This window comes from Plecotus auritus (genome assembly GCF_963455305.1).
Source record: "Plecotus auritus genome assembly, chromosome: 1".
Lineage (NCBI taxonomy): Eukaryota > Metazoa > Chordata > Mammalia > Chiroptera > Vespertilionidae > Plecotus > Plecotus auritus.
The window spans coordinates 1,447,141-1,466,624 of record NC_137770.1 but is presented as its reverse complement, the minus strand read 5'-3'; positions in this window follow the sequence as shown (position 1 = coordinate 1,466,624).

Genomic DNA, 19,484 nt, shown 5'->3' with positions numbered 1-19,484 from the left:
GCTGAGCTCCGTGACCACCGAGGACACGGCCATGTATTACTGTGCAAGAGACACAGTGAGGGGAAGTCAGTGTGAGCCCAGACACTAACCTCCCTGAGGAGACAGCAGGGCTGGGCTGCAGGGAGCGCTCAGGACACCAGGGGGCGCTGAGGACCCGCAAAACCAGGCTCCCAGTTCAGAGGCTGTCCCTGGAGCAGTTGTGAGGGCTTGCTATTGGGGTCAGTGCTTCCTTCCCTCTTAGTGTCCCAGGGGCAAGTGCTGCTTCCTTCTTTGTGTCTCTAAATAGATTCTCTGCAGGAAAAAGTAGGAAGCAGCTGTGTTTCAGATCTGGTCCACTCCTCATCTGCTCCTTTCCTGTCACCAGGTCCCTGATGGTCGCTCTCTGGGTTGACAAGGAAAACATTGTAGGGAATCCCATCCCCTCACTGAGAGCGACGTCCCCCACCCGCCAAGTAGTGCTGAGAGGGGAACACGGAGTCCAGGCCCCAATCCTCACCTGAGGGTGATCAGCCCCTCGCTCTGCCCCAGGAGGAGCCCTTTGTGGGGCAGTTAGCCGTTTGCTTCTCCCTGAAATGGCTGCACATGGAGGTGTAGGGTCGGACCCTGCAAGCACTGCCTCTCTGTGAGCCTGGAAGCGCCCAGCTCTCCTTGTGCGCCAGATGGAGGCAGGAAGCCCTGCTGGGCCCTGTTCCCCGTGGGTCTCAGAACCTGGTCCCAGGGGACGTGTCCCAACACCTGTCCCGCTTCCCCTGGAGAACCACCTGCATCCTGAGAACCTGCTGAGGGAGACCTGGTCCACCCACCTCTGCTGTGCCTCCAGCTCCGCAGACTCCACCCCATCCTCCCCCTCTGTCCTCTGCCGCCCACACTCTCACCCCATGGGGCCAGCACAGGACGTCCCGTGTGGCTGTGCTCTGCCCTCTCCTTCCCGCCCTGGTAGGTTTTGCCTTAAATGCAGCCCCACGTCATCCCGTCATGCCCATCTCCTGTGCCAGGCCCTCCTTGAGACCCCAGGGCCAGGGCCACTCAGCCGCTCTTCTGAGCCCATGGGCAGTGCCCACGTGTGATGTCAGGCAATGGGGGCCCCTCTTGTGTCCGGTGGAGACACAGCAGAGCACTGAGCTCAGAGCACCTCCAACAGCTCACACCTGAGCTGAGGGAACCTCCAGGGGCCAGTGAGCTGCAGAGCATCGTGGTGGACAAGCCTGTAGCCACTGGGGTCAGAGAGCAGTCAGGGAAGGGCTGGTGTCTGGTCACCTATGATGTTACCAATGTCTCCTTACCAGAGCCCAGGTACACAGGGAGCTCTGTGAATCCTAAAAGTGCAGGAACAGCCCAGGCAGCATGGCTCAGTGATTGAGCTTCGACCTATGTACCAGGAGGTCATGGTTCAATTCCCGGTCAGGGCACCTGCCCTGGTTACCAACAACATCTCCAGTGTGGGGCGTACAAGAGGCAGTCAAACAATGATTCTCTCTCATCATTGATGTTTCTTGTCTCTCTCCCTCTCCCTTCCTCTCTAATATCAATTAAGAAATATTTAAACAAATCCTATATAATAAAGAGCTAATATGCAAATGGTCATCATGCCCTCATGCCATCACATGGTAATGGCTCAGACACTCAACACTGGGAGGAGGAATGGGACCAGCCAGGCACAAATGAGCTCGTGAGGGAAGAATGGGGACCAGCCAGGCTGTGGCCTGGGAGAGGGACAAGCCACCTGCCCTGTGTTCCCAGGCGACAGCATCTGCACCTGTGACTGTGTCCTGGGAGAGGGACAAGCCACATGCCCCATGGTCCTGTCACCTGCGGTTACGGCCAGGGTGAAGCCGCCAGTGCACGGTCCCCTGCAGCTACAGCCTGGCCAGGCAAATCCAGCCCGGGTCCTGGTGCCTGTGGCCGGCCAGAGGGAGGGAAGCTGAGGTTCCGGGTGCCTGCAACCAGCCAGAGGAGGGAATACTGTGTCCCGGGTGCAGGGCAAGGCAGAGGCAGTTAGGGATAATCAGACTGGTAGGGGAGCAGTTAGGGGCGGTCAGGGAGACAGGCAGAGGTGATTAGGGGTGATCAGGCAGGCTTAGCTGGTTAGGGGTGATCAGGCAGGCTGAGTTCATTAGGGGAGATCAGTAAAGCAGAGGTAGTTAGGGACCATGAGGCAGACAGTCAGGAGAGCGGTTAGGAGCCAGTGATCCTAGATTGTGAGAGGCAGTCAAACATCCCCCAAGGGGTCCCAGATTGGAGAGGGAGCAGGCTGGGCTGAGGGACATCCCCACCTTGCACGAATTTCATGCACCGGGCCTCTGGTAAATACATAAATGAAAATGGTGCCGGTTTGATTCACAGTATGGGCATGTATGGAAGGCAACTGATCAATATGTCTCTCTCACATCAATGTTTCTCTCTGTCCTTCTCTCTCTCCTTCCCTTTCCCTCTAAAAATCAATTAACATTTCCTCAGGTGAGGATAAAGAAAACAGTGTCTATATCTACACATGTGTGTACATCCACAACTACATCTACATCTACATCTTTATATCTATATATGTCTTTACATCTATATCTATATCTATATATCTATATCGAGAGCCATATCTGTATTTATATCTATATCTACATCATCTTTATCTATATCTGTATCTATATCTATATCTATATCGATATCTATATCGATATCTATATCTGTATCTATATCTCTGGAAGAACAGGCACATTGATGTTATCCCTAAGGAGTCACTGATTGTGCCCACATCCCACTTCCTGACCACCTCCTGCAGCACAGCCCCTGGTGTGGAAGAAGAGGTCCCTGGGCACGGTGACCAGGACCCCAAGGAGGGCCTGGTTCTCTGAGGGCACAGTCAGCACCTCCTTCCAGGAGAAGCCCCAGAGACCGGGACCTCCCTCACCTCTTGCCCTTTATATATGCAGACACCTCCCATATGCAAATGCCCACATCGGAGCCAGACACACACACAGTTGGCGTCCACTTAAATGCAGGGCCTCCTCACCCTGGAGAACACTTTCTGGGGGACGAGGACCTCACCTGCAAGACATGACTCCCCTGTGGCTCTTCCTCTTCCTGCTGTCAGCTCCCAGATGTGAGTGACTCAGGGGCTCAGACGTGAGGAGATGGGGACCCTGCATCTGAGCCCAGGACTCACTGTGTTCTCTCTGTCCCAGGTGTCCTGTCCCAGGTGCAGCTGCAAGAGTCGGGCCCAGGACTGGTGAAGCCCTCCCAGACCCTCTCCCTCACCTGCACTGTCTCTGGTTACTCCATCACCAGTAATTACTGCTGGAGTTGGATCCGCCAGCCACCGGGGAAGGGGCTGGAGTGGATGGGGTGCATAAATTATGGTGGAAACACTTATTACAGCCCCTCCCTCAAGAGCCGAACCTCCATCTCCAGAGACACGTCCAAGAACCAGTTCTCCCTGCAGCTGAGTTCCGTGAGCACTGAGGACAAGGCCGTGTATTACTGTACAAGAGACACAGTGAGGGGAAGTCAGTGTGAGCCCAGACACTAACCTCCCTGAGGGAGACAGCAGGACTGGGTTGGAGGGGGCTCCCCAGGCACCAGGGGGTGCTCAGGGCCCACAGCACAGAGAGCAGCTCCAGGAAGAGGGGCAGAGGGAGCGGGGAGGGAAGGGCCTTCCTGTTGGGCATAGGGATTTCCTCTCAAGCTCTCAGCTGCCTCCAGGGAGGGCTCTTCCTTCTCAGGTTCTCACTGCAGACAACAGTGAAAAAGGCCATTGTGTTTGCAGGTGGCATGGCGACAGTGAGGGGGACTCTCCTTCACCAAGTCTCCTTCACAAATTCTTAAAGTGGATTTTTTTTTCACTGTCTTTTCAGTGTTTCGCTGACGACTGTGAACTCCGCAGCTGGGTCACTGGGATTGGGCTGTGTGCACAGCTCTGCCTCCCTCCCTCGGGGGGCACAACTCCCTCACTGTCTGACTCTCCATGTGCCCTCCTCCTCCTGGTACCTGGGAGATCAAAGGCCCTCCCTCTGCTGAAAGGCCTGAGCACACTCAGGGCTGCAAACCTCACTCATCTTCTCTGGGTCCACATTGACCCCCAGAAGAGTTGTCAGCTCAGTGCACCAAACACAGAGAGCCCCACATCCATCTACCTGAGAGCCCCGCTGTCCATCAGGAAGCAGTGCTAACCCCACAGCGGGGCAGGTGACTCTGTGGGCTGGGATGTGCATCATCAAACTCTTCCTCCACCTTTCCTCCTGGAGCCAAGGTTTTCTAGCTTCACTGGGGGTGAGATGTGCATGGGGAGCATTTTGGAAGCTGAGGAGCATCCGTGGGACCCCCTGCATCCATACTGTCCTCTTACTACTTGTCCAGGAAACAGAGTCACACACACACACACACACACACAGTCACACACACATACACACAGACACACAGTCACACATACAGTCACGCACACAGTCACACACACACACACACACAGTCACACACACACACACACAGTCACACACACAGAGTCACACACACATACACACAGACACACAGTCACACATACAGTCACGCACACAGTCACACACACAGAGTCACACATAGAGAGACACACTTGTTTCTGGAAAAGACATGCAGTCACACATGAGCAGTGATACAAAACTGTTCCTGTCCTTATACACTGTACTTTATGAATTCTATGTAAGAAAATGGGGTTATCCCTAGCCAATTTGGCTCAGTGGATAGAGTGCTGGCCAGCAGACTGAAGGGTCCTGGATTTGATTCCTGTCAAGGGCACATATACCAGTGGGTGAAGTGCAGGAGATAGCCAATCAATAATTCTCTCTCATCATTAGTGTTTCTATCTCTCGCTCCCTCTACCTTCCTCTCTGAAATCAATAAAGAAATATTTATTTTTAATTATTTAAAAAGAAAATTGGGGTTATATTTCCTTTTCTTGGATGCCATAGGAAATAAATATGAGGTCTGCAAGCAACTATTATTTCAACACTGACCAAAACCTGTGAAGATCAACAGTTGCATTTCTCAGTCCACTTAGTAGAAGCTCAAATTAGGAATTTAATCCAAACTTTGCTAGATTACAACAAAGTTTTAAAATATAACTGAAGTAATAGTGAAAATTTTCCAACAAATATAAGCCAAGGGCCAAATGAACTCAAGGTTGAATTGTATCAGAATTTCAAATAAGACTTGATAACTTTCTATCAACTCTTCTTGAACTCTTCCAAGAATTAAGGAAAGAGACAACACTTACAAACAGATTTATTAAGGTGACCATTACATTCATATCAAAGTAAAGTAAAAACATACAAAAATGACAGGTCAATATCCCTGATGAAATTACATGTAAAACCCTCAAAAATATACTAGGAAACTAAACTGCATACCGAAAGGGTCATTTACCACAATCAAGTGGGATACCGTCCTAGCATCCAAGGATGGTTCAATGTATGTAAAAGAGTAACTGTGCTACATCTCATCCATAGAATGAATGATAAAGTATACCGTTGTGTAAAAAGATACATAATAAAGCCGTTAAAATTGAGAATCTCTTCGGAATTAAAATTCTTAGCACACTAGGTGTAGAAGTGATGGACCTCAGTATACTAAAGGCCACATTTGAAAAGCCAACAAGTGACATCACGCCAAACAGAGAAAATTTCAAAGCTTTTCTTCTTACATCAGGACCAAGACAAGGGCTCCCCTGTGACTACTTCTATTCGTCAAAACTACAAGTCGTTTTCAGAATAATTATGCAAGAAAAAGACATTTCAAATGTCTAAATCATAAAGAAACGAGTTAAAAAATGTTTCTCCTTGTCTGTAGGCAGATGACAGGATCTTGTACATAGAAAACCCTAAAAACTGTATGAGAAGCTAATAGAACTAGAATACAGAAAAGACATAAGATACAAAACCAACACACAAATGGCTTGTGCCCCTGCTCCCTCTCAACAGAGTGTATTCATGGCTCCAGGAAACATGTGGGCTGTTTCAGAGGAAAGTGAGGGAAGGAAACGTGAACTGGCTACACAACAAGGAGATGACAAACTAATGAGACAAGAACCCGGGACGTGTGTGTCCTCGGTCTTGGTTAATCCCCCATCATGTTCCCAGGGAGCTCTCCCCGCAATGTGGCACTGGGTCAGGTCGGGTTCCAGTTGACCCCCATCATGTGGTCACAGAGTCACATGCAGACATGAGCTCTCCAATAACAAGATTTCATCACCTAAACTTAATTATTCCTAAATCATTTCTGACATCTTCCCCTCAACACACCTGGTCATGAAGGAGGTTCTTCTATGTCCCAAGGCATGGAACTGGGTCTACAACAGAGTCTAGAGAATGAACACCACAAAGGAGGCCGTGCAGCTGCTACACGTCCAGCACCAGACTGCCCTGGTGGAATAGGACTCGGAGCTCTGTCTGTGTCTCTCTAGTTCATGCTTCTGGTTCCCAGGGACCCTCACAGACGCTCCTCTCTCCCCAACACTTGGTCCACTGGCTCTAGGCTCACACTCTGGTCTTAGTTTGTCCTCTGATCACTTTGTAAGGGAAACAGTGTCAGATGGGGCGTATGGTCTCCTGAACATGAGCCTCCTGCAACAAATGAGGACGTTAAGTGCTAAAAGAAAATTGAGTAGCCATCAAGGTTGAATTCTAAACTAACTGAAAATATATTTCAAAACTGAATGAAGCCATGCTGGTGTTGCACAGTGGTTGAACTTCGACCTATGATTCCATTCTTGGTCAGGGCAATTACCTGGGTTGTTGGCTTGATTCCCAGTAGTGACCATTGAGGAGGCAGCCGATCAATGATTCTCTTTCATCATTGATGTTTCTATCTGTCTCTCCCTCTCCCTTCCTCTACGAAATCTATCCTATCTAATAAAGCTGTAATATGCTAATTGACCATCACTCCATCACAAAGATGGATGCACCTACAGCTGAAGCCAAGTTCCCATAAGGAGCCTTAAGGAGCAATCAGCAGGGACCTGAGGCGATGCCCTCCCCAACCCCCGTGGGGCTTGACAGGGGACCTCATGCTGCATCCTCCAGCAGGGCTTGACAGGGGACCTCAGGCCACGCCTCCCACCTTAGCACCAGGCTGCGGGACCTCAGGCCACACCCCCCGCCTGCGGGGCTTGATGGGGGACCTCAAGGTGCTCTTCCCATCCTGGTGCTGGGCTAGGGGACCTCAGGCTGCTCCCCTCGCCCCAGTGCCAGGCCAGGGGACCTCAGGCTGTGCCCCCCTCCAGGTGGGGCTTGACAAGGGACCTCTGGCTGCACCGCTCACCTCAGCACCGGGCCAGGAGACTTGAGGCTGCACCCCCCTGGCTGGTGAGGCTTGACAGGGGACCTCAGGCCTTGATCCCCACCCAGTGGGGCTTGACAGAGGACCTCAAGGTTCACCCCCAGTGCTGGGTCAGGGGAACTCAGGCTGCAGCCTTTGCCCAGCAGGGCTTGATGGGGGACCTGCGGCTGTACCCCTCTGCTGGTGGGGCTTGATGGGTGACCTAAGGCTGCACCCCTCTGCTGATGGGGCTTGACAGGGGGCCTGAAACTGTGTCCCTCTCCCAGTGCTGGGCCAGGGGACCTGAGGCTGTGCCCCCCTGCATGGTGAGGATTGACAGGGGACTTCAGGCCATGCCCCACACCCAGTGGGGCTTGACAGGGGATCTCATGCCATGTCCCGCACCTGGCGGGGCTTGACAGGGGACCCCAAGGCATGCCCCCCACCCCAGTCTGGGCTGGGGGACCTCAGGCCACGTCCCCCATCCTGGCGCCGGGCCAGGGGACCTGAGGCTATGTTCCCTGCCCTGTGGGGTTTGACAAAAGTGGGACTGCCCAGGTCTGGATCTAGCCCAATGGGGACAGGGGCTAGCCAGGACTGGGTCTCATGTGATTTTGAGGTGCATGTGGGTGGGCGGGGACTTGACTCTGGGTCCCATGGTGCACCTTAGACTCTGACAGGAGGAAGGGTTTCATATACATTTTACTAATTTTATTTCATCTCTGACACTTCTATTATAGAGAAAGGACAAATAGCAATATTAAATTATTTCCTCTAACTAATCCCCTTTTAATATGCACGAATTTCCTGCACTGGGCCACAGGTAAAATATATATTAAAACAAGTAAATGACAAGGTTGTAAGTTTGATTCCCAGTCTTGGCAGATATGGGAGGCAAATAATAAATATGTTCCCTGCCATCAATGTTTCTCTCTTTCTCACAATCTTTCTCTGTTCTATATTTCTATCTCACAGCAATGTTTCTCTCTCTCTCTCTCAATTTCTATAGCTCTCTCTCCTTTCCATTTATCTAAAAATCAATGAAAATATCCTTAAGTAAAGATAAAGAAAACAATCTCTATATCTATAGGATATCTATATCTACAAATACATCTATACTTAAGCTATACATATATCTAAATCACTACCTATATCTTATCAATATCTATATCTATATCTATATCATCTATATCTATATCTATATCTATATCTATATCTATATCTATATCTATATCTATATCCATGGGAGCAGAGGCACATTGATGTTATCCCTAAAGAGTCACTAATTGTGCCCACAAACTTCTTCCTGACCACCTCCTGCAGCACAGCCCCTGGTATGGAAGAAGAGGCCCCTGGGCATGGTGACCAGGACCCCAAGGAGGGCCTGGTTCTCTGAGGGCACAGTCAGCACCCCCTTCCAGGAGAAGCCCCAGAGACCAGGACCTCCCTCACCTCTAGCCCTTTGTATGTGCAGACACCTCCCATATGCAAATGCCCACACGGCCACCAGACACACACAGTTGGCGTCCACTTAAATGCAGGGCCTCCTCACCCTGGAGAATACTTTCTGGGGGACGAGGACCTCACCTGCAAGACATGACTCCCCTGTGGCTCTTCCTGTTCCTGCTGTCAGCTCCCAGATGTGAGTGACTCAGGGCTTAGATGTGAGGAGATGAGGACCCTGCCTCTGAGCCCAGGACTCACTGTGTTCTCTCTGTCCCAGGTGTGCTGTCCCAGGTGCAACTGCAGGAGTCGGGCCCAGGACTGGTGAAGCCCTCGCAGACCCTCTCCCTAACCTGCTCTGTCTCTGGATTCTCCATCACAACTACTGGTTACAGCTGGACCTGGATCCGCCAGTGCCCAGGGAAGGGGCTGGAGTGGATGGGAAGCATAGATTATGATGGAGACACTTACTACAGCCCCTCCCTCATGAGCCGAACCACCATCTCTAGTGACATGTCCAAGAACCAATTCTCCCTGCAGCTGAGCTCCGTGACCACGGAGGACACGGCCATGTATTACTGTGCTAGAGACACAGTGAGGGGAAGTCAGTGTGAGCCCAGACACTAACCTCCCTGAGGAGACAGCAGGGCTGGGCTGCAGGGGGCACCCAGACATAAGGGGGCGCACAGGGTCCCTGAACACAAGGACCATCCCAGCAGCAGGTGCAGTTGGAGGTGTGGGCTGCTTCCTGTGTGGTTTCCTCCTCATGTCACAGTTTCCCTCAGGGAACCTCTGGGTCCTGACTCTTCGCTGACGTCTGAGTCTCTGAGTGAGAAAAGTCCGTTGTGAAGAGAGACAACTTTCTCATGGGAACAGAAGGTAGAGAGTCTCTTTCACACACACGTGTGCCATAATGAGTTCTGACATCAAATCTTCTGACCCACGTCACCTGAATCTAACAAGAGGCTCAAAGGTCTCAACACTGCAGCTCACCTGCCTGCTGGACTGTGGGCACCACATGTGTGTGACCCCAAAGCTACAGAAGAGGGACACACGAGGTGACAGTCCTTGTCTTGTCGTCATGCTCACAGCACCTAGAGTAGTGGACACCATGCAGACACAGAGGCACAACAGCTGGGGAAGATGTGCATGACGCCCTCAGCCAAGGGGACATGGGGTGTTTCTTCTGCTCATGATTGACATCCCTGAGAAGCACAGGAAAGGTCCCTCAGCAGGTCAGCCCTGCTGGGTGGAGACTGGAAAGGAGACGGGCCTTTATGTTGGCGAGGTGGTGGGGAGAGGGAGGACTTCTGCTTCCAGGGACTTGTGTGGTTTCAGTCTCCCAATGACTTCTAAAGAGAACACTATGGCCCTCCTCCCTCACTCCTGCACACTGCTTTCCCTGTGGGCCCTGTGGGCCCAGGCCCAGATGAGCAGCTGTAGGAACCACCACCTCCATGGCCTTGCCACCAGCGGGGGAGCCCCCACCACCTCGCCGCTGCCCTTCCCTCTGGGTCCTCATGTTGCCAGGGGCCAGAGCATGAGGAAGCGCTTCAAGGGGCCTCAGTTCTCCCTCCAGAGACTGTCAGGCTGAGTTGGCAGCTGGGAGAAGGGACTGAGCAAGAGGAGGCGGAGCTACTGGGAGAGCACCAGCACCAGCACCAGTGCCTGTGAGCTGGGCTGGTCTGGCTGGTGCAGCAGCTGGTGATCCTGGACCTGGTGGACCTAGGGGACCTGGGGGACCTGTGAGACCTGGGGGACCTGGGGGCCCTAGGGGACCTGGGGGACCTGGGAGACCTGGGAACCTGGCGTCCTGGACCCCTTCGCCCTCCGCCCCGGGCCGCTGCTGCTCCTCCCCAGCCTGGCAGTAGGGAGAGGAGGCCGGTGCCTCAGGGTCTCAGTGCTTGGGAGGCTTGAGGTTTGTCATGACAGGGTGACTGCGGGTCTTATGACCCAGGTCGCTCTGCCCCGAGAGCGCAGCGCTGGTGGGTTCAGAGCGGGGCCTCCAGGGAGGAGAAAGCAGAACAGAAACCCTGTGAGGACTTGGCCGCGAGGCCCCAGGAGCTGTGGAGGGTCTGTGAATGCAGTGAGGGAGCAGCGTCCCCACTCAGCACAGAGGGCGCTTGGAGATGGAAGGACAGGGTTTGGGGTTCCCACCAGGTGACCTGGCTGTCCCAGCGGCATGTTGTTTGCGGGGCGGTAATGGGGGTCCCCCAGAGCTCCTGAGAGCGGTGGACGCGCAGCCTGGCGGGTGCTGGATCTGCACGCTATCCCCTGGGGGTCCCTGAGCGCGTCCTGTGGGAGAGGCTGGGGCGTCTCAGGGTGGAAGCGAAAGGACATGGTTCCGTCCAAGAGTCCAGCAGAGCTCAGAGTGCCTCCTCCAGGTCTCACCGAGGCTGTGGGCACAGACACCGGCGCAGTGGTCACTCAGAGGAGGGAGGCCGAGAGCAGAGAGGGAACCACCGCGGAGGCCTAGGAAAGGCTGGGGAAGGCGAGGGCGGTGAGGCTGTGTCTCCCCTCTGCCTCCCTCCTGAGAAGCGCCGCCCCCACCACTGCCCCCTCCCCAGGAAGGCCTCTGAGAAAACCCCTTTCTCAGCAGCGCCAGGGACGCATGTTCCAGGAACCCCGCGTGGAAGCCTGTGGGTAGAAAGGTGAACTCCTTGCCCTGCGAGCCCTCCTGTGTCTCCATCCCCTGTCCCTGCGGAGGCTGAGCCCTGGGCAGGCAGCCCTCCAGGCCTTGGCGCAGCTCCTGTGCACCCCCTCTTTCTCAGCCAGACTTTCCAAGCCCCTGGGCGCCCTGGAGCCAGAGGCAGTGCCTGGAGGGCCTTCTGCACACAATGGTGGCCAAGAACAGGCCTCAGGGCCGGGACCCCGACCCGCTGATGACTGTGCAATGCCTGCATCCAGAGGGCAGCGTCGGGGGAGGGTGAACGTGGTCAGTATTTTGGGGACCACAGGCAGAGGCCTCGCCAAGGAGGATGGTGCACTTGAGACTCTCAGACCATCGGGTGCTTCCTGCCGGATGGGGCCACGTAGGGCCGCTCATTGATGGTGGGGGGAGAGGCCCTGAAGCCCCATTCCATGTGTCCCGACAGCAAGGAGGCTGACAGGGCTCCTTGCAGACCCATCTGTTCCCTGCCCTGAAGGATGCCAGCCAGTCTTCAGGATGAAGATCCGGGAAGAAGGGAAAGGCAAGTTCAGTCCAGACCAGCTGTGCGATCTCCACACCGTGAAGGTGGACTTGAGGAGGGTTGTCGCGCATCGAGAAACTTGAGAAAAGACTGACTGCTTGGCCCGTTGAAAGGGAGCAATTCTTGTCCCAAAGTGTCCGACCCCCCAGGTCTCCCTGGCGTGTGTACATTTCCGAAAGCGCTGGTCAGTGTCTGTATTCTTTGTGTTAATTTGAAGTTCCCAGAACTTTGAGGCCTGTCAGAAACTCGTCCTTCCTTGAGCTCTGGGATTGGAGGGCATTGCTCGTGCTCTCTCCGCCTCAGTCACCGGACAGGGGGAGGCTGGCAGCTAAGAGGAGCCTCAGCTGGTGCTCCAGGAGCAGTGCAGGAACTTGACTGAATTTTGCAAAAACAGGAGAACCAGAGGCATTGCTTGGATGCTCTTTTACGTCAGTACCATTCTACATTGGCTGACTCTCTAACACATTTGAAGACAAGCTTGGTGAAAGATTTTTGGTCTGAAGTGTATAAATTATGTTTGCCTTTTGTGAAGTGAATGAATTGAATTTGTATTGCACCATTTAGTAGAATGGATGGAAGAGCTAATTAGGTCTGTATCACCCTCTATAGAACCAGATCAGATCAATTATTGCTTTGAAACCTCACTCCTTGTTCAATTTTATATGTCATCAGAATTGGAGGAAAATATTTTTAATAAATAACTTTTTAATGAAAAAAAGAAAACTATGATTTCTTATGTAATTTCCTGGGTGTGTAGCAGATATAGAAGAGGCAGCAATGAGCCATCAGTTGTTAGAAGTCAAAAGAAAAGGAAAATAGACTATGGCCCCCCATTTTACATACAACCATACAAAATGAGCAAAAATTGAGGTGGGGGGGAAGGTCCTTATATCTGTACTAAAACCACATCTAAAGAAAATGAGAAGAATAAGAATAAGTAAGCAAATGATGGTGATGATGATGTTGACTATGATGATGGTGGTGGTGGTGGTGGTGGTGATGATCAAATTGGAAAGGAATCTTGCTCCAATGTCTTGGTGGGTATCTGTCCTTTCCCACCAATCTGTCATCGTCTTTTTCAAAGGCCTGTGCCAACTTATAATTGGGCCAATGGGGTCTCAATCCCTAATGGTGTCTGAAGAGGAGGTGCCTTGCTTTGTGTACTTATAAGAAGTATTGTGTGTGGACAACCACCATGTCCATAGAAAATGAGAAGAATGATTATAAGTAAGCACATTGTGGTGATGATGATGATGTTCACAGTGATTGCAATGAAGATGATGGACTTAGACAGGACCCCTGGTCTAATGGAATGAAGGCTCCTCATACAGACACACCATCACCTGGCTCCTCCAGTGAGGAATGTCCACTCTTCCCAGTGAGTGTTGAGACATTTCATAAATGGGACCCCAATGAATTATGCAACTTGGGTGATTCATGGTGAGACCATGTGGTTAATCAACCCAAAGGTGTCCCAGTGGGAATACCTTGGACCTGGGAAGGTGTCACCTTCTAGAACAGAGACACAGTGAGAATGTGCATGCAGGGAACAGGGGCCCCTTCCCACCAGTGTGCAGTGACAGGTTCCTTATTTCCCTTGATCCCTGCCTGCATAACCTTTAATGCTTCTACTTCAATTAACTCCTGCTCATCATTATTCAGATGTTTCCTATGATGATACGAGCTGTCTCTATCATGCCCTGCACTTCCTTCTTGGCCTTTGCTGGAGGAGGCTTTAAACCCACATGTCCAGTAGCTCTCTGTCCATGAACATCAGGCACATTTCTGTCATGTGACTCAAATCAAGTCTAGCTTCCTCCCCTCACCCAGTTCCACAGTCACGTCCAGATTTATGGGGAGTTTCCCAGTAGTGCTCCCCTCTGGTACCAAGACCTGCTCCAGTCCCTGTGGCTGCTGTGGCCAATCCACATGACAGTGGAGGCTCAGCAATTTCTGGGAAATTCTTTGTAAATTCACCCAAAACAGGTGCCAATAAAGAAAATACTGATGTATTGAACTTCAATAAAAGTAAAACATTAATCCCACCAAGAATGGCATCAAGGATATTCAATGACAGCTTAGAATGAAATTATATTTCAGAATCGTGTGCCTGATGGGGGAAGGTGTGTATTACTCATGAAGGATGTTGTATGTTATGGGCGTGAGCCCAGCACCATCGGACCACAGTGACCTCCCAGAGGAAGGGCAGAGGGAGGTTGGGAGGGAGGGATTCCTGTCCGGGTTGAAGTTCCCTTTCCTGTGAGAAATTCTCTGGTGGAATTCTCCTCACTCACCTCCCTCTGAACCCAACATCACTGACGAAACTAGACTGAGAAAGCAGGCCAATCTCCTTCCATCATCATTTCAACATATGAATGATTCTGTGTTGTGCACATACATGATCACTGCTTTTATTTCCTGTCTTCTCTCCACGTAGAGCCATAACTATTTCAGATGGAACTATGTGGTGTCTTTGCAATAGGCCACGAGCTTACATAAAGGAAGAGTGTGCACAGGAAGCTCACACCTGTCAGAATGGCGACTATCAACAAATCAACAAATGACAAGTGCTGGCGAGGGTGTGGAGCAAAGGGAACCCTCCTACTCTGCTGGTGGGAATGCAGGCAGGTGCAGCCACTATGGAACACAGTATAGACTTTCCTCAAAAAATAAAAGATGAAACTGCCATTTCACCAGTGATCCCACTTTTAGAATATATGCTAAGGGACTTCAAACACCTATCAGAAACAATGTATGCACCCCTATGTTGATAGCAGCACAATTTGCAATAGCTCAGATCTGGAAACAGCGAAAGTGTCCATCAGTAGCTGAGTGGATAAAAAGCTGTGGTACATTTATGCCACACAATACTATGCAGCAGTAAAAGAGAAGGATCTCTTACCCTTTGGGACAGCATGGAGGGACCTGGAGAGTATCATGCTAAGTGAAATGAGCCAGTCCCAGAAAGACAAGTATCACATAATCTCACCCATATGTGGAACCTAATGAACAAAATAAACTGACGAAGAGAATGGATCCAGAGACCTGGAAGCATGGAGCAGACTGGGGAATCTCAGAGGGAAGTGGTGGTAGGGTGGGTGGGAGAGAAGAGGTCAATCAACAAACTCGTATGCATAGAGGCTTAATCCAGGGACACAGACAATAGGATGTTGAAGACCAGGGGCACCCAGGGGCAGTCTAGAAGGTGTCAATGGGGATACAAGGGGACATGTGGAATACCTTCAACAATAAAGGTACAATTTAAAGAAAAAAGAATTAGGACTTGGACCCTCAGACTCTCCTGAACATGGTTCCTGTGTCACCATCTTCTCTCAGGTGGGGTCAAGACCTCAGCTATGAAATACTCTACCTCATGAATATGCAAAAGAGAGGAGGCAGAGGAGGGTAAATATGGGTAAGTCTGTGCCCCGAGGGCATCACCCACAGCCACACCCTCCCCTACAGAAGTGCTCCCAGCACAGCCCTCACCATGGACTGGAGCTGGAGAACCCTCCTCCTGGTGGCCATGGCGACAGGTAAGGGGCTCCCGTCCTGGTTAAGGAGGGTCCAGGGAGAGTCCAGGGGGATTCCACTCACTCCTGTCTCCTCCCACAGGTGTCCACTCCCAGGTGCAGCTGGTGCAGTCTGGGGCTGAGGTGAGGAAGCCTGGGGCCTCCGTGAAGGTCTCCTGCAAGGCTTCTGGATACACCTTCACCGACTACTACATGCACTGGGTGCGACAGGCCCCAGGACAGGGGCTTGAGTGGATGGGGTGGGTTGACCCTGGAAATGGAGACACAAACTACGCACAGAAGTTCCAGGGCAGAGTCTCCATGACCGCAGACACGTCCATGAGCACAGCCTACATGGAGCTCAGCAGCCTGAGAGCCGAGGACACGGCCGTATATTACTGTGCAGGAGACACAGTGAGGGGAAGTCAGTGTGAGCCCAGACACTAACCTCCCTGAGGACACAGCAGGGCTGGCCTGCAGGGGGCACTTGGGACACCAGGGGGCGCTCAGGACCCACAGCACAGAGAGCAGCCCCAGGAGCAGGGGCAGAGGGAGGTGGGAGGGAAGGGCCTTCCTGTTGGGCACAGGGATTTCCTCTCAAGCTCTCAGCTGCCTCCAGGGAGGGCTCTTGTTCTTTCTCTGAGGCTCTCATTTCCCGCTTTCTCACTCAGACCCCAGAGTAGTAGGGAACACTGCTGCTGGCCGATGACATATGGGCAGTGATGGGGACTCTCCTCACAAACATGATACTGTACATAGAAAACCCGAAGGACTTGACCAAAAACCCACTCTATTTAAGAAACAAATTTGGCAGAATAGGAAATTAACAGCCAAAAATCAATGGTATTTTTATAAACCAATAACGAATTCTCAGAAAGGGAAACCAAACCAACAATCCCATTTACCATTGCATCAAAAAATTGTGATACTTAAGAATAAACTTAGCCAAGCAGGTAAAAGACTTGTACTCAGAAAAATACAGGAGGTTGAATGAAGAGATAGAGGAAGACATAAACAAGTGGAAAAATATACCGTGATCATGGATTGGTAGAATTAACATCATTAAAATGTCCGTATTGCTCAAAGCACTCTACAGATTCAATGCAATCCCTATTAAAATAGCAACAGCATAGAACCACCAAGATGGTGGCATAGGTAAACACCTGTGCTTGCTGCCTCTCACAACCACATCGAAACTCCAACTAAAAGACAGAACGAATATCATCCAGAGCCACGGGAAAACTGCTTGAGTGGAAGTTCTACAACCAGAAGGAAAGAGAAAAGCGCATTGAGACTGGTAGGAGATGCTTAGGTGTGGAGGTGCGGAGGCACGAGTGAAATGGGCTGGCAACTGGGTGTGCTGTTGTTGTTTTTCTATCGGGAGGGAGATACAAGCTCCCGACTGCTCTGAACTCCAGTTCCAGGTGAGACTCTGGGGACCCACACTCATATGGGGAGAATCTAGACTGTCAGGTATCGGGCAGGAACGCAAGGGCAGCTTTCTCGCCGAGGTGCTCGAAGTGATCATTGTTCCTGCACGGTGCCGTGGGACACAGAGACCCGGGGATGTAGAGAGCACCTGGGAAGGCACATGGGCATTCTTTAATTATTGTCAGCTGAACCTGTTGCAGAAAACCGGAATAATCAAACAATGCAGGAGAGTTTGGAGTCACAGTTTATTCACCGCGGTGGGCTTAGAGAAAATGAATTCAAATTCTAAGCAAAGCTGCAAGCAGGATTTCCCTTTTTATTAAGGAGCCATTCCTCTGTGCAATTAGTGGTTATCTCGCTGCTGGCCTTGAAGATGTAAGGTCTGGGGCTGGGAAAGCAGGAATTTTCCCGATCCCACCCCCGCTAAGTTGGACAAGCCACAGCCGTGCTGGCGCCCTGCTGGACAATAAATAACTGCCCGAGACTTCTCAAGGATGGCCAGAGTGTAGCTGTACCACCTTCCAGCTTCATAAATCACCCACCACCAGCTACCTCAGATAAACTACCTCGAATAAACCTGATTGGTTCAACAGCAGCATAAAGGAACTCTGCCAGGCACAGGCGGGTGTGACTCCCCTGGCCTGTGCTCTCGGACCGCGGGACCTCACCCAAGAGCTTTCAGTAAACGCGATCTTTCGCTTTTACCTTGCTTGTCTTGGTCAACTTATGGCTTCGGTCAGATTAAGTCTTACATCTCTGATTAAACCTTACATTCTGGTGCCGAAACCCAGGAGGCTTATTAAGCCTCTCGGCCAGGACCTTCCTTACCGGACCAGTGGGCCTCCAAACCGATCTTCGCCCGGCGGTGAGGTAAGCTTCCACCCGTTCTATTCAGCGTTCCTAGGGCACCCCTGTCTGTAGTCACGGCAGTGCCAGGGGGCCCTCCTGTAAGGTATCCCAGGGATATCTTCCACGGACTTGCCTCTCTGGTGGGGATGCCACCGAGACGGCCTGTCCCATGCCTCTGTCTGTATTTGGAGTTCTCTCCCAACTGGGGACACCTGCTTGAGAGATCTCTCCGACCCGGGACCTGAATCAGTATGGGCAGCAATTCCTCCAAGCCGGACTCCAAAACACCCTTAGGGTGCGTTCTCTGCAATGGGCACGAATTAGGGTACGATCAGACGGAACAGAGAAAGCGACGCCTCATCCAATTGTCCACTGACATGTGGCCTCACTACACTCTGGACAATGGCTCCATCTGGCCCCCGGGCGGCACTTCCGATTTCAGAATCTTGACTGACCTAACCAATTTTAGCCAACGCACAGGTAAATGGCCTGAAATCCCTTATGGATCCCTCAATTTATCAAGGAGTTCAGATACCTTTCTCAGGCTTATGACCTCGCCTGGCATGACATCCACATAATTCTAACTTCCACCATGACCGCAGATGAACGTGACCGAGTCCAAGCAGCAGCAAGAGACTACACAGACCGAGCACACGTAGCCGACATCACCGCTGCTACAGGAGTAGAGGCTGTGCCGGTAGTAGAACCCCACTGGGGATATCAGGATGGGGAGGGGGGAAGGAGACGCCGAGACTATGTGCTCCGATGCCTTATAGAAGGCAGGGAAAGGGCGGCTCAGAAGGTAGTCAACTACAACAAACTCAGGGAAATCACCCAGGGCAAAGACGAAAACCCAGCCACTTTCCTAAGCCGCCTCACGGAGGCCATGCAACTCCATACCCGACTCTCCCCTGAAGACCCTGCTGGGGCTGTGGTCTTAGCGACCCACTTTATCACTCAGTCAGCCCAGGACATCAGGAGGAAGCTCAAAAAGGCAGAACAGGGCCCTCAAACTCCAGTACGGGACCTGGTAAACATGGCAATTAAAGTCTTTAACTCCCGCGAGGAGGACGCAGAGATAGCCCGCCAGCGGCAGGCCAAAGAGGCCGCTACTTTCCAGGCTCAGGCCCTCGTGGCTGCTCTAAGGCCTGCGGCTGGGAAGGGGCTCCCAAAAAAAGGCGGCGTCCCGCCAGGACGCTACTACAAATGTGATCAGGAAGGCCACTGGGCCCAAAGCTGCCCCAGCCCTCGTCCTCCCCGCAAGCCAGGTCCACTGTGCAAAAAGGCCGGACATTGGAAATGTGATTGTCCTGGGACCGCTGACTCACTCTCGGCCCCTCTACGCGGGGAGGGAGCTGAGGCCCCTGCCTTGGATCTTGCAATGCTTGGACTTGCGGACGACTGAGGAGGCCCAGACTCGGAGATGCCCATCACCCTCGCCGAGCCTAGGTTAACTCTCCAGGTAGCGGGTAAGTCAACCACCTTTCTGGTGGACACGGGGGCTACCTACTCTGTCCTTCCCTCCTTCTCCGGTCCCTCAGCTAACCATGTATGGACAGGGGGAGTTCCTACAAAAACTCTTGCCAGCTCCCTTCCGCTTAAAACGCGCTGTCTTTCTCCCTGTGGTGGTCGGTCTTTCCCTGGCCTCCGCTCTGGCAACGGGGCTCTAAGCCACAGCATCTCCTCCTCTGGGGACCTAGAGGGAAGACTGCAGGTAGCACTAGAAGCCTCCACTGCCTCCCTAGCCTCCCTGCAATGGCAAATAACATCAGCGGCCAGAGTC